Source organism: Neofelis nebulosa, chromosome 11 (assembly GCF_028018385.1).
Source record: "Neofelis nebulosa isolate mNeoNeb1 chromosome 11, mNeoNeb1.pri, whole genome shotgun sequence".
NCBI classification, from domain to species: domain Eukaryota; kingdom Metazoa; phylum Chordata; class Mammalia; order Carnivora; family Felidae; genus Neofelis; species Neofelis nebulosa.
In genome coordinates, this window is record NC_080792.1 from 84,186,060 (window position 1) to 84,199,518 (window position 13,459).

The following is a 13,459-nucleotide window of genomic DNA, read 5'->3' on the forward strand; positions in this document are numbered from 1 at the left end:
GCTTTCGCAGTGTCAGACCAGAGTCTTTGTGCTCACGCGTGGTGCAGCAATGACACTGGTGACGAGGGCCACAAATCACAAAGCTGGGGGTGAATAACATCATCTTGGAATAACAGATCTCAAAGGGCACCAGCTCAGGGAGAAGTTTCATATAATAGCTACGGAAATCGGCTAGTCTCACCAATAATAATAATAAAGGCAACAGCAATTGCCCCCCATGGGATTTTCCATGGCAAATGACAGAAAACCAGAAACTGACTTAAGCCCCAAAGGCAATTTATTGGCTGGCGTAGCTGAAAAAGTTGATGGATTGTGGAATGGCTTCATCTAGGGGCTTTCTTTCTGTTTCCCTACGTTCAAACTCCCCGCCTTGGCTTTCCCCAGCGGCTGACGGCAACTCGAGGCCCCTGTGTTCACCTGCAACGCACCAGGAGAACACGCTCCTCCGCTAAAAGATCCGGCGACCGTCTACAATGCATCAGCCTGATTGGCTCTCATCGGGTCACATGGTCTCAGCCAGCCAATCCCAAAGGCAGGAAGAGGGGGCGGTGATTGGTCATCCTGAGTCACACGGCCGTGTTCACGGGGGAGGGGGGCGGAGTGCACAGCACCGAAGCCACGTGGGCTGGAAGTGGGAGCAAGCTCTGTTGCCCAGAGGGAAGTCGCAGTGTAGTTATCGGACACAGAAGCCGCGCTGAGCGGTAAAGCGTGTACCCGCGTGGCCGGTGGCGGCTGTTAGCCTGGGGTGTGCCCGGCGTTCTCCCCGGGTAGTTATGCTGCCACCCTGTCCAGTCGTGATGGTCCCTGTTTTGCAGATAGAGAAACAGAGCCCTGGAGAGGTCAGGCCACTGGCCTCGGGGCCCACAGTGACGGAACTGGGGTCTGAACGCCGGTCACCTGCCGACAAAATTCATGCCTTGTCTTCTGGCATTCTTTCTATGCCAGAGAGCCCTCCCTCCTTTCGTTCACCAGCAACAAAGACAAAACACTTGTGATGAATGACATTCTTACGTTTCAACACTTACTAGGAATCCCGCTCGATTCCTGCTGGGAGATAGCCATCCTTCCCTTTCTCCCGGTCTCCGGCGAGCGTTCTAGAACGCCAAGAGCATGGAGATGAGGTCACTGTAAGATCAGCCTGACGTGTTTTTCTTTAGTTTTTATGATGAGAGCTTTCAAACATACACAAAGTCAACGGAGTGGCTTAAGGTAGCCCCACGCACCCATCACCAGCTTCCACGGTAACCCCCCGCTCCCCACCCCTCCGCCCCGATGAAGACGTTGGGGATGGTTGTCACGGCTGAAAAAAAATCGACTTGAATTCATTTGTCGAAAGTGCACGGAGTGACCTTTGGTGGGAAAGTTAAGTTCTAAAATCCCCCAGAAAGGCAAAGCCCACACACGTCCCTGAAATATGCCTTGATACCTCATTGTCCCTCAGATCTAAGGACAGTTTGGTGTTTCTTCATTGGAAGTGATCAGATGAAGTGGCCGGCTAGGGCCAGGTTGTACTAAACTCTGTCACCACCCCCCCCCCCCCACCCCCCGCCCCGGAATCCTACTCGGTGCACGGGAGCCAAGAAGAACCCCGGGAGCCCTTGTTCCCATCCGGCACAGTGTGCCCACTTTGGGGCGAGTGCTCCTGGAGCAGAGTGGTGGTCGGATGGAGAAACCGGCTGGGAGAGGTCACCCCCGCTGTTTAAATTCCTTTCTTCTCTCTAGCGTGGTTTCCTGATGCACGCACATGCACGATACCGTTTCACCATCCAGCTGTCCCGCGCTGTGGCATTTGAATTCCTCTCAAGCCCGATAGCTTGTGACGTGTACTCCGGGCTTGGGGCAAGCCCGCGTCCTGCAGGGAGAGCCCCAGGCGCATCTCAGCTGGGACAAGCCTGGCGAGAGGCTAGGGCAGAGGTGACAGGTGGCAGCCACCGCGTCCCGCACCTCGGAGGGGGGGCTCTTGCTGGCTAGTGTTCCCCCCACCCCAACCCCGCTTGGTCTTCCCCTCCGGGATCGTCCTCCCCAGCGGTGCACGGTGAGCCTGGGAGGCAGAGCCCTGAGTCCTCCTCCCGTTGCTGGCCTGCTGGGGCCAGTCGACTTGCTGGGCCATTAACCAGCAAAGCCACAGCAGCCATAAAATTAATTTCCTTCCTAATATATACAAGACTTTCTCTAGCAGAATTATGGGCCGATATGATCAAAGTGTGTAAGTGATGTGCTTATGCTATCAGTTTCAACCCCTTAATGTCCTCCTGTCAAAACAAAATCCTCCAGAAAGGCTTTGAGGGGAATCACGTGGGCATAATGGCTTTCCAAAAGAGAGCCCTAAGTACTTGGTAACATATACAGAGCCGACTATTAGATCGGCTGGTGTAATTGTCCTTATATTTTAATGTAAACACGCTTATATTAGCCGGGCGCTTCATCCCCGGCGCAGACCCGGAGGTGCAGAGCAGGTGGGGGAAGGGTCCGTGGCTTTAGTGGGAACACGGAGCGGGGGAGGAGGCTGTCAAGGCCGGGACACGGACAGGAGGTCAGGGGGCGTGGGAGGGGAGGGGGATGCGGCGGAGGGAGGCAGAGGCAAACTGGGGAGACCTATCTGGCTTTTATTAATAACACGACTGGCTCCCGGGTGGCACTTTGAACTTTTGTTTTCCCCGGAGAATTTTCCCAGCTCAGTTTCGCTTTGCCCTCGAGGTCACCTCTGCAAGGTGGACTGGGAGAGGGACGGCCCATTTCACGGATGGAGAAACTGAGGTTGAGAGAAGGGTCTTCGGGGCTGGCTGGCAGGAAGGAGACGTGGACGCAGAAGCAGTAAAAGAGAGCGGAGTGAGGGGGTTATTTACGGAGGGGTAGGCTGGGTTCAGGGAGCTAACGGGGACGGAGCAGGTGATATAGAGGTTTCCAGAGCCTGCTGAGAACAGGAGCTTCCGAGAGCACCGCCTGGAAAGAGCCACCGCCTTTGGCAGAGGGACGCTGCCCCCGCCAAACCCATGGAGGGCTGGCTCGGAAGGACCCGGGGGAAAGACACCTCCCTCTCTCTTCCTCTTCCCTCCCTCCTCCCTCTTCCCTCCCTCCTGGCGTCTCCCAGAATCCAACAGGAAGCCAGAGGACAAAGGGGCCTGGGCCTTGGGCACAGCCTCTCAGAGCACAGGCAGGGCGAAGGAAGGCGGAGGATGCAGAATTTCCAGCCCGGGGTTGCATGGGGGGCCGTTGGGAACGCTCCCCCCACCCAGACTTTCTGCAGCCCAGGATTGTTCCCCCCCCCGTACGGCAAGCAGCAGCAGCTACGGCAGGGATGAGCCCTCTCTTCTGGAAGGCAGACCTCGGAAGGCCGCCGAGAGGCCACAGTCCAGTGTATGACACCCAGTGGGGCGGATGGCAGGATCTGGAAGCTTCTGGACGTCTCAGACTTTGGCTTTACTTTACGAAGCCGCCGGTGCTGCGCACCGAGGTTTCTCTGTGGGGAGAGAGCATATTTTCGCCGAGTGAATCTAGATAAGAGGTTGGGTGCCTGAAGCCTGGGTAATAATAGAAAGACACCTGATGATTTATCGGTGCTATTCACAGCCCGCTGATATTATGTTGTCCAGCCTTCCCCCCTTGGCTCTGACAGACCCCGGCCCTCGCCCCCGGGAAAGCCTGCCCTAAAGGAATTTGGGGCTTCCGTATGCCAGGTGGCCTGCCAGTGGGTCTCCTGCAGTCGCTCATTTAATGTTCACGTCCTCACGACTCCCCCGGGGGAAATCCGTAGCAACACCCACATTTTACAGGCAGACAGATCTTTGCGGAGATCTGGTTCCCGCAAAGGCCAATCGGGGGCTTTGCAGAGGGCCTTCCGGTAAGTTCTGTCTGAGTGCCAGCTCCCAGGTAACTAGTGACGGTGCCCGAGATCCCACAGCCAGAAAGTCGCAGTGCTGGTGTTCAAACCCGCCTCCCGAAGCGGGTCCTGGAACCACCGATGGGCCGGTCTGGTGTGCGCCAACTTGCCAACAGCCAACTGTTAAGTCGCCAGGACTTTTGTGACCCCGCAGTGAAACGTAGCTATTATTAAAGATTAAATTGTATACTTTTGCCATCAGGCGTACCTGGGTGGCTCGGTCAGTGAAGGGTCCGACTCAGCTCATGATCTCACGGTTCGGGAGTTGGAGCCCCGCACCGGGCTCTGCGCCGACGCCACGGAGCCTGCTTGGGATTCCGTCCTTCTCTCCCTCTCTCTCTGCCCCTCCCCTGCTCATGCTCTCTCTTTCTCCCTCAAAATAAATAAATACACTTGAAAGAAGAAACGTATAGGGGCGCCTGGGTGGCTCAGTCAGTTGAGCGTCCGACTTCGGCTCAGGTCATGATCTCGCGGTTCGGGGGTTCGAGCCCCGCGTCGGGCTCTGTGCTGATGGCTCGGAGCCTGGAGCCTGCTTCGAAATCTGTGCGTCCCTCTCTCTCGTTCTCTCTCTGCCCCTCCCCCACTCGTGCTCTGGCTCTCTCTCTCTCTCTCTGTCTCTCAAAAATAAGTAAACATTAAAAAAAACAAAAAAAGAAAAAAAAGAAAAAAGAAAAAAAGAAATGTGTATATTTCTACCATTAAATACATTCTATTAAACAAAGGTAGCAAACACTCGGAATGTATGACGTCCCACGTTCCTGAGGTCCTTTATACCTGTTGAAGCTGTGTGTGCAAATCCCACACGATGGGGGGCTATGTAACATCTTTTCCAGCTGCGTCTTGTGATGCCGGCCACGGTGGGAGGGTTGACACCGCGGAAACTGGCGCGTGGTACAAATCAGGGCTTCCCCCCCCCCGCCCCCACCCCCGCCCCCACCCCCACCCCCACCCCCAAGAGAGGTAGTTGCTAAATATTTAGTAAGTCATTGCCTAGAACCCTGGCCCCTTTGCTTCTCACCTGAGACCCGTCCGAGCACCCCTGCAGGAGAGCGGAGGCTACGTATTACGCAAAACACAGAGTCACTCCGGTTTGGAGGGTGGGCGGGCATCCGGCCCCGATGTCGACTCAGGTCAAAGGGACGTGGGCACCGGTGAGGGCGGCTGGCCATGGGCTACATCGTTGCCTCGTATGACACCTGGCTCTTCGGGCCAGATTTCAAAGCGTCTCTTGGGAAGGCAAGCGTCCTGGGTAGGGCCAAGGAGGCCGTTCATTTCGGGCACTGCCACCATCTTTCATGTAACGTCCTGCCCCCGCTTTGGGCAAATTCCTCGCCTGGCGATAAGAGCGACTCCGTCTCAGGACTTTCCCATAGTGCTGACAGTTTTAAACCAATAGATTTATGAACTTTTAAGTAATAGAAATATTTAAGGCAGACCTATTTGTCTTATCTACAGAGCCTGGAAGACTCCTCTTCAGAGAGGGAAAAGTAAACTCATAAAAGGGAATGATGTTGTTGGACGCGGCCTGCGGAGACGAGAGGCGGGACCCCTCCCACTGTCCAGATAGTGTCCTTTGCTGCTGCCGGTGTCCTGGGCCTGCCTCACCCGCCTCCCTGCCGCTTCTAGGCGTTGCCAGAAATTCGCCCGGTAATTCTGTTGCCCCCCGCCGTGTTCGCGGGGCCCGGTTTCTGCTGTTTGGCTCCGAACACCTTGGTGGATCCAATGACGACGAGATTGATTATCGCCATGGCTAACATTTATCGAGCACCTTTATGTTATATGCCAAGCACCTTGCTAAAGCACTGTGGTTCCATTTAATGCCCTGGAAACCTTGGATGGTAGACAGGTGGGCTGTGGGGGAGAGGGGAAGGTGGTCTAGATTTTTGGGGATCCCTCTTTAAGAAAAAAAAGTATGAAATGACCCTTTTTACCAAGCCATATGACCCTGGAAGATGTCTCCAGGGCCCCACCCAGTGTCCTGAGGGAGCTTGGGACGGGGAGGAGACCCTGATGCTTAGCTTTCATGATCTCCATTTTGCAGATGAGAAGACCGAGACCCAAGAGGGTGAAGTGACTTGCTCAAGGTCAAGTGGTTGCCAAAGGGTAGAGGCAGGATTTGAACCCAGGACTCACTCCAGAGATTTTGCTCGTACCCGTGACTTCTCATGACTTTGAGCCCCCATCATCGGGCCAGCTGGAGTTTCCTTTTTGTTCTCCGACAGATTTCCTTTGGACCAGGGACGCTGCATGACCTCACCTCGTTCGTTGATGGGGCCACGTTTCTGCCCAGACTACTGGCTATAGGTGCTCTTCGTCTGCACCCCTGCGAACCCTCCTCGTTCCCCGAGGTGCCACCCAAGCGCCTCTCCCTCTCCTCCACCCTGTCTCGTCTCCTCCTGAAAAGAAACCACGAATGTTCCAGCCCTCCGCATGCCATCCCTCCCCCGTGTTTCTGTCTCGCCACACAGCCGAGCCTTCCGCAACGTGTGGTTTCGTGTGTGCCTGAATCTCATCCCCCCAGACGTGCTGTTAGATTATTGGGATAAAGACGGGCTCTTCTCGCGTCTTGCCTGCATCTCCCTGAGCCCGTTGCTCTGTTTCTTTAACCCTTTATTATACCAATATATTCTGAGCATCTATGAGGTGTCGGGCACTGGTTCAGTGCTGGGGGTTCAGGCGTCCTTGGTGTAATCACTGTCCTCAAAGAGACGACATGCATTCTACACGGCGAAAATGCGTTCTGGTGGGGCAATGCTGGGAGCTGTGGAAACCCAGAGTGGGGGCCTCCGACCCCGGGGTGGGGTCGGGGAAGGCTTCCTGGAGGAGGGGACATCCAAGCTGAGGTCTGGAGCAAGCCAATGGGGAGGCATTCTGGCCAGAGGGAACAGAACACGTAAAAGCGTAAAGGCAGGAGGGAGTGTGGTGAGGGTGGGGGATGAGAAGTCCCTCGGTGGCTGGAGACGACTTACAAGGAGGAAGCGTTGTCGGGGCGACTGAGGTCAGGAGGGTGGGCCGGGGGCCTGGGTCAAGACGACCTTTGTGAGTTTCACTGCAGAGTTTGGACTTGAGTCTGAGGACACTGGATGTTTTAAAGTAGGGCAGTGATGCGATCCAAGTGACACTTTGGTTGTGGAGGACGCACTGGGGCAGGAGGGAAAGAGAGGTCAGCTGGAGCCACAATGGCAATCTGAGAGAGAGTGAGGACTGGAGCCAGGGAGCGGTCACCAGGAGAGGGCGCATGCACTGTTCTTCAATGGCCTCTCTGCCTCCATCACCCGGGCCTTCTCACCCTTCCTCCAGCTCACAAAGCTTGGTTCTACCTCAGGGCCTTTGCATGTGCTCTTCCCACCACCCAGAACTGTTCTCCCCTTATATACAACCATGGCTCCCCCCTCCCTCACCTCCTTCAGGGCTCTGGTCAAATGTCACCCCCCTCAGAGACTTCCTTGGCACGCTGCCCCTCCTAAAGTAGCCCCTCACACCTTTCTGTACCCTGGTTTTGCCTCATTCTTTCACTTAGAGCCCTTGTCCCTCTCTGCACATTCGCTTGTTTATTTCCTGTTTCCCTGAGCACAATATCCAGGACTTGGTTCCCTTGTCCATTACCTGGCACCTTGCTGATGCCAGGCCCACAGCAGGCACTCAGGAAATATGTGCTAGATGAACAGTTATGGTGGGCAGGGGGCACGGACGAGTGGTGGTTGATTGGGGGGTAGCAGGGGCGGGGTATCTGGTTCCTGACTGGGCACCAGGAAGAGAATGACCGGCTTCATTTGGGATGTTTGGCGTTCCAGATATTTGCCGGACCTTTAAGGGGAGAGACCCACCAGGTTCAAGGCTGAAGATGTGAGTTCTGAGCTGGACGTACAGACTTGGGGCTTGTCCCCAAATGGATGGAGTATCAGACAAGCGCAGGAAGTCCTTAGGGACTGTTTATAAGAGTGTCAGCCGGGAAGGGGCCCTCACAGAGGCAGGGAGGAGGGCCCTGGGGCTGGCAACAGCAGGAAGGCATCACCTTCTGTACCACCAGCCTCTCCAGGGAAACGGAACCGGTAGGTGATGTAGATAATCGTTACAGATATATAGACACGATTTTAATTAACATATGTATATGCACACACATCTACATATGTATTCGTTAAAATTAATTAAAAATAAAATGCATACACATATGTGCATATATGTTTTTAATTGTTTTTCACTCTTAATCTCACGAAGCTCATAGGGCAGGCTGGAAACGCTTGGGTAGGAGTCATGCTGTCGTCTTGGGGTAGAATATCTTCCTTTTCAGGGAAATCTGCTTTTGCTTTTAAAGCCTTTCAACGGATTGGACAAGGCCCACCCACAGCCTGGAGGGCCATCTCCTTTACTTAAGGTGACTGATGGTAGGGGCTTGTTAACCACGTGTGCGCAATACCTTCTCAGCCACACCTAGGTGAGTGGGATTGAGTAACGGGGTGTCGGGTCGTTGCGGCCCAGTCAAGTTGACCCATCAGGCTGACATCGCACCACCCCGAGGCCGGGACCGGCAAAGGGGGTGTGGTTGCCAGGATCTGATAAGAGCTGTGGCCAAGGAAGAGGGGCCGCTGACGGGAGCCTTTGGAAGAGGGGTGCAGCCAGCCGGCAGCCCAGCAAGGAGGGAGCAGGGAATGAGTACCAGTCTTCAGCCTCCTGCTGGTGCCCGCCCCCCCAGCCTGAAGCCAGAGGGCGAGGGAGCCCACCGATGCATCCACGCTGGCCAGCTTCTGGGGCACAACGCAGGGGCCCCAGGAGCGTGGTGGAGTGTGGACCCAGAGAGCAGACAGGAATAGTCCAGCATGGGACAGGTGGCAAGGGGAGTGGCAGGAATCATCCTGGCCCAGTGACTACAATGGGAAGGACTGTAGGGCTGAGGAAGATGCCTGAGGAGCATGAGCAGTCAAGGAATGACCAGAGAAAATGTCCCACACAGGGAATGGGGAAGGAATGACCAGAGGTGTGGAGGAAGTGCAGAAGAACCCAGAAGTGAATGAAGGAATCCACAGAAGCCATGGAAGCCTCAGCTAACCACCCGGAAGTGGAGCTGGGTCCTGGACATTGGGACTGGGTGGTTCCTGAGGGTGTTCAGATTAAGGACGGGTGGAATAGAGTCAGCCATGTTCTGAGTGGCTGTGGGGACCTACGTCAGGACAGGTGTCCTCAGGCTCCTGGGGTGAACTTGGGGTCCAAAATAGGAAAGTATGGGGGCCAGGACCATAGACACAGGAACAAAGGTGGAGAAGAGAGGAGGATGGATGCCTGAATGGACAGATGGGCAGATGGACAGATGGATGGATGGATGGAGATGCATAGATGGATAGGTGGGTGGATGGATGAATGGACAGATGGATGGGTGGACAGATGGATGGATGGATGGATGGATGGATGGATGGATGGATGAGTGTATATATGTATGTATGGATGGATGGATGAGTGGAGGTATGTATGTATGTATATATGGATGGATGAGTGGATGGATGGATGGATGAGTGGATGGATGGATGGATGGATAAACGAATGGCTGGATATATGGATGGAAAGATGGATGGACAGATGGATGGATGGATGGGTGGATGGATGGATGGATGGATGGATGAGTAGATGGATGGATGGATGAGTGGATGGATGAGTGGATGGATGGATGGATGGATGGATGGATGGATGGATGGATGAGTGTATGTATGTATGTATGGATGGATGAGTGGATGGATGGATGGATGGATGGATGGATGGATGGATGAGTAGATGGATGGATGGATGAGTGGATGGATGGATGGATGGATGGATGGATGAGTAGATGGATGGATGGATGAGTGGATGGATGAGTGGATGGATGGATGGATGGATGGATGGATGGATGGATGAGTGGATAGATGGATGAGTGGATGGATGGATGGATGGATGGATGGATGGATGAGTGGATGGATGGATGGTTGGATAAATGAATGGCTGGATATATGGATGGAAAGATGGATGGACAGATGGATGGATGGATGGGTGGATGGATGAGTGGATGGATGGATGGATGGATGGATGAGTGGATGGGTGGATAGATGGATGGATGGATGGATGGATGGATGGATGGATGGTTTGATGGATGGATGGTTGGGTAGGTAGGTGTATAGGTAAATGGATGAATGGCTAGAAGGTAAAAAGGAAGGAAGGAAGGAAGGAAAGAAGAAGGAAGGAATCCTCATACCTGTACATTCTCTGCTATGGCTATGTCTTCAATCCTCATAAGGATCCTGTGAGTTTGGGTTGATTTATTCCCATTTCACAGACTAGGAAGCTGAGGCACAGAGAAGCTAAGTAGATTGTCAGAGGTCACACATCCAGTTCTTGCTGGAACTGGGACATTCACAGCCTCGCAGATTCTGCAGCTTGTTTTTACAGCAAGTCTTCCTGAGGCAGACAGGCCAGGACCGCAGCCAACCCACCAACAATGGCAGCTTCTACACCACCTGAGCTTGGACCTTGGTTCTCTCACTGAGGAAGTAGATGGTCCCACGCGAGGTACTGACCTTTCCTGTGCCTCTGTTTCTTCAGAGAGAGCATGGGGACAGCAGTAGGTCTGACATCAGTGTTGATAAGTTTAGATAACTCTGTGTACACAAAGCACCGAGAAAGTGTCTGGCAGCCAGCCAGTGAGTAGCGGACAGAAGATTCGAACCCCAGATCTGACCTACGTCGTAAGTTCTTTTTCCCCGTTTTTAAAAAACGAGATCTGTACTTTTTTCAAACTGCTTTTTGTTTGAACCTTTATTTTCTTTTGATTCTTCGTTTTCTTTAAGTCGGGTTCCGGTGGAGACAGAAGCATTTGCCCGGCCTGGGTCCCACAGTCACTGAGTTTAGTTCCAGACGTTTAAAAGTCGGAAAGCAATCCCCGAGCACTGGCACTGTTTGCCCACACCTGGAAAGGAGGTGATTGTTAGTGAGCTTTGCTGTCCGAAAGGACAAGACTTGCCCACCGACCACGTGTCTTTGTTTTACCGATGGGACGCGTGAGGTGAAGAGAGAGTAAGGAGTCCGAGTTCAGACAGGGAGGAAGTGACAAAGAGGGACCCAAACCCGGGTGTCCTGACCTGACCCCCCGCCCCCCCGACCCACCCAGGGCTACCTCCTCGGGGGCAACTGAGAAGACCAGGGACATCCGTCATGGGGGACGGGCCACAACAACAAAGAGAAGAGGTTAATGTCCCAAAGGGAAAGATCTTGTTCTGGTCTGGGCTGTGCTGTTAGTGCCCAGATGGTCCTGGCACTTAGTAGGTGTTCAAAAAACCGTCTGTTGCGTGACCATCTGAATGAAATATCCACTTTCTCTTCTACGGTCTCCGATCAAGCGTCCACAAACCTCCTGTTGCACTTGGTAGAATTGATACTGAGAAAAAACTACCACTGACAATTATAAAAATACTGGGGTGCCCGGGGGGGCTCGGTCGGTTGAGCGTCCGACTTCGGCTCAGGTCACGATCTCGCAGTTGGTGAGTTCGAGCCCCGCATCAGACTCGCGGCTGTCAGCCTGTCCGCGCAGAGCCCGGATCCTCTGTCTCCATCCTCCCCCCCCACCCCTCCCCTGCTCACACTCAAAAATAAATAAATATCAAAAAAAGTTATGAAGATACTACTGCTAACAGTAATAACAGCGACCACCTACCTCGCCCCTGCTGTGTGTGTCGATCACTGTGCTCAGCACTTACACATCTTATGTAGAATCACAACACGCCCCATTTTACAGATGGGGAGAGGGAGGCTCACGGCGGCAAAGTCACTTGTCCGGAGTCACACAGCGAGGGCTGTGGGTATAGAGGGACGCAACTCCCAGGCCCTGCACTCAGTTCGCACAATTAGTTGCCTTCCTGCCTCACCGGCAATGAGTCCTTTTTTTTTAAGTTTTTTGTTTAATGTTTATTTATTTTTTGGGGGGGAGGGGCAGAGAGACAGAGACATAGAATCCGAAGCAGGCTCCAGGCTCTGAGCTGTCAGCGCAGAGCCGGACGCGGGGCTCGAACTCACGGACCGCGAGATCGCGACCTGAGCTGAAGTCGGAGGCTTAACGGACGGAGCCACCCAGGCGCCCCAATGAGTCCTTTTTGTTTTTTTTTTAATTTTTTTTTTTTCAACGTTTTTTTATTTATTTTTGGGACAGAGAGAGACAGAGCATGAACGGGGGAGGGGGAGAGAGAGAGGGAGACACAGAATCGGAAACAGGCTCCAGGCTCCGAGCCGTCAGCCCAGAGCCTGACGCGGGGCTCGAACTCACGGACCGCGAGATCGTGACCTGGCTGAAGTCGGACGCTTAACCGACTGCGCCACCCAGGCGCCCCAATGAGTCCTTTTTGATAACTAAGGTCTGAGTTTCTGCTTTGGCGACGTTTCTAAGTGCCAGGCTTCTGCTGCATGCTGGGGATACTTTTTGCCCAAGATGCCCCAGGGAGCCAAAGACGCTGAAGACATTGTCCCGCCCACCGGAGGGATGCCCGGGGTAGCAGGGGCTTTGTTGTCCTGAAACTGGACTTTCCGTGTTTCCCGCCCCCCCACCCCCGCTTCTAAGAGGAGGCAGTTTCCTCTTCTACATCCCGACAGTGCTCACTGACCGTCCCACCCTAACCGGGGTTAGCGGGCGACTCGGGCAGTGCACACCCTGGGCACCCGTAACGCGGGGTCGAGGGTCGCACCTCCGCGCCCCGCTACCCCCCACATCGCCGGCTCCCCGCAGTAGGCGCGCTGTACACGTTTGCTGACGGACCGCTGATTGATCAGATTCTGTAAAGTGCCTGCTTGGCCACATGAGCCCAGAGAGGCTTAATAAAGGCTTTTTGAAGATGATAAGAAACAGAGCTGCCTTGTTAAGATTCCGGGGGCCTCAGATTCTTCTTCAGTAGCAGTATCTTTCTCTCTCTCTCTCTCTTTCTTTTTTAAGTGCTGGCAGATAAAGTCTGCTGACCGTCCGCTGGGCGACACTGGAGAAAGAGCTTTAGGGCTTTCTGATTTTTAAAGGGATACATTAGAAGCAGCTCACGACATTAAGATCATCTGGGTTCCAGCCAGGACGGACGGTGGGTTGGCAGCTTTGTCCCCATCCCCGGTCACAAAGCGGAGTCAGGGTAAGTTTGAGCAAGACTGACTTCGCAGAGGTCAGGATAGCTCTGGGCTGCCCCTCGGGAGGCTGGGGTCGGACCCCGCTCTGCCTCTACTGACTCCTATACCCCTTTGCACGCCCGAGCCTCAGTTTCCCCAGCTGCAAAGCCAAGGGCCAAAATGAGTGCATCCCAGAGCCCTCTGCGGCCCTGACCTCCCACGCCTGGGGAGTCACTTATAGTGAGATTAGGCTTTCTCGTTGCCCAAGCACAAGACGAGGAGAGGAAGCCGGGTCGTGGATAATGCAGCATGGCTGTCCAGGCAGGTGGCTGGCCAAGCCAAGAGAACATCAGAAACATGCCTCTTCCCCATCCGGAACCCCGACTCTGGCAGGCGCTGCTCCCAACAGAGGACACCATCCAGGGAGGGCTCCCCTGCCCGTGGCCCATCTGCCAACTTCGCTTTCTTGCATCTGGGTGAAGC

The 13,459-nt window shown here is 54.3% G+C and overlaps 1 long non-coding RNA gene across 1 annotated transcript; it reads right to left on the reverse strand.

Annotated features, from left to right (window-relative positions):
• Positions 1-255: 255 nt before the first annotated feature.
• Positions 256-1,109, reverse strand: LOC131489306 (uncharacterized). Its single transcript, XR_009250479.1, has 2 exons — positions 1,026-1,109; positions 256-417 (listed from the first exon to the last, which is right to left on the reverse strand). It is a non-coding gene; the product is annotated as an uncharacterized LOC131489306 (long non-coding RNA).
• Positions 1,110-13,459: the final 12,350 nt, after the last annotated feature.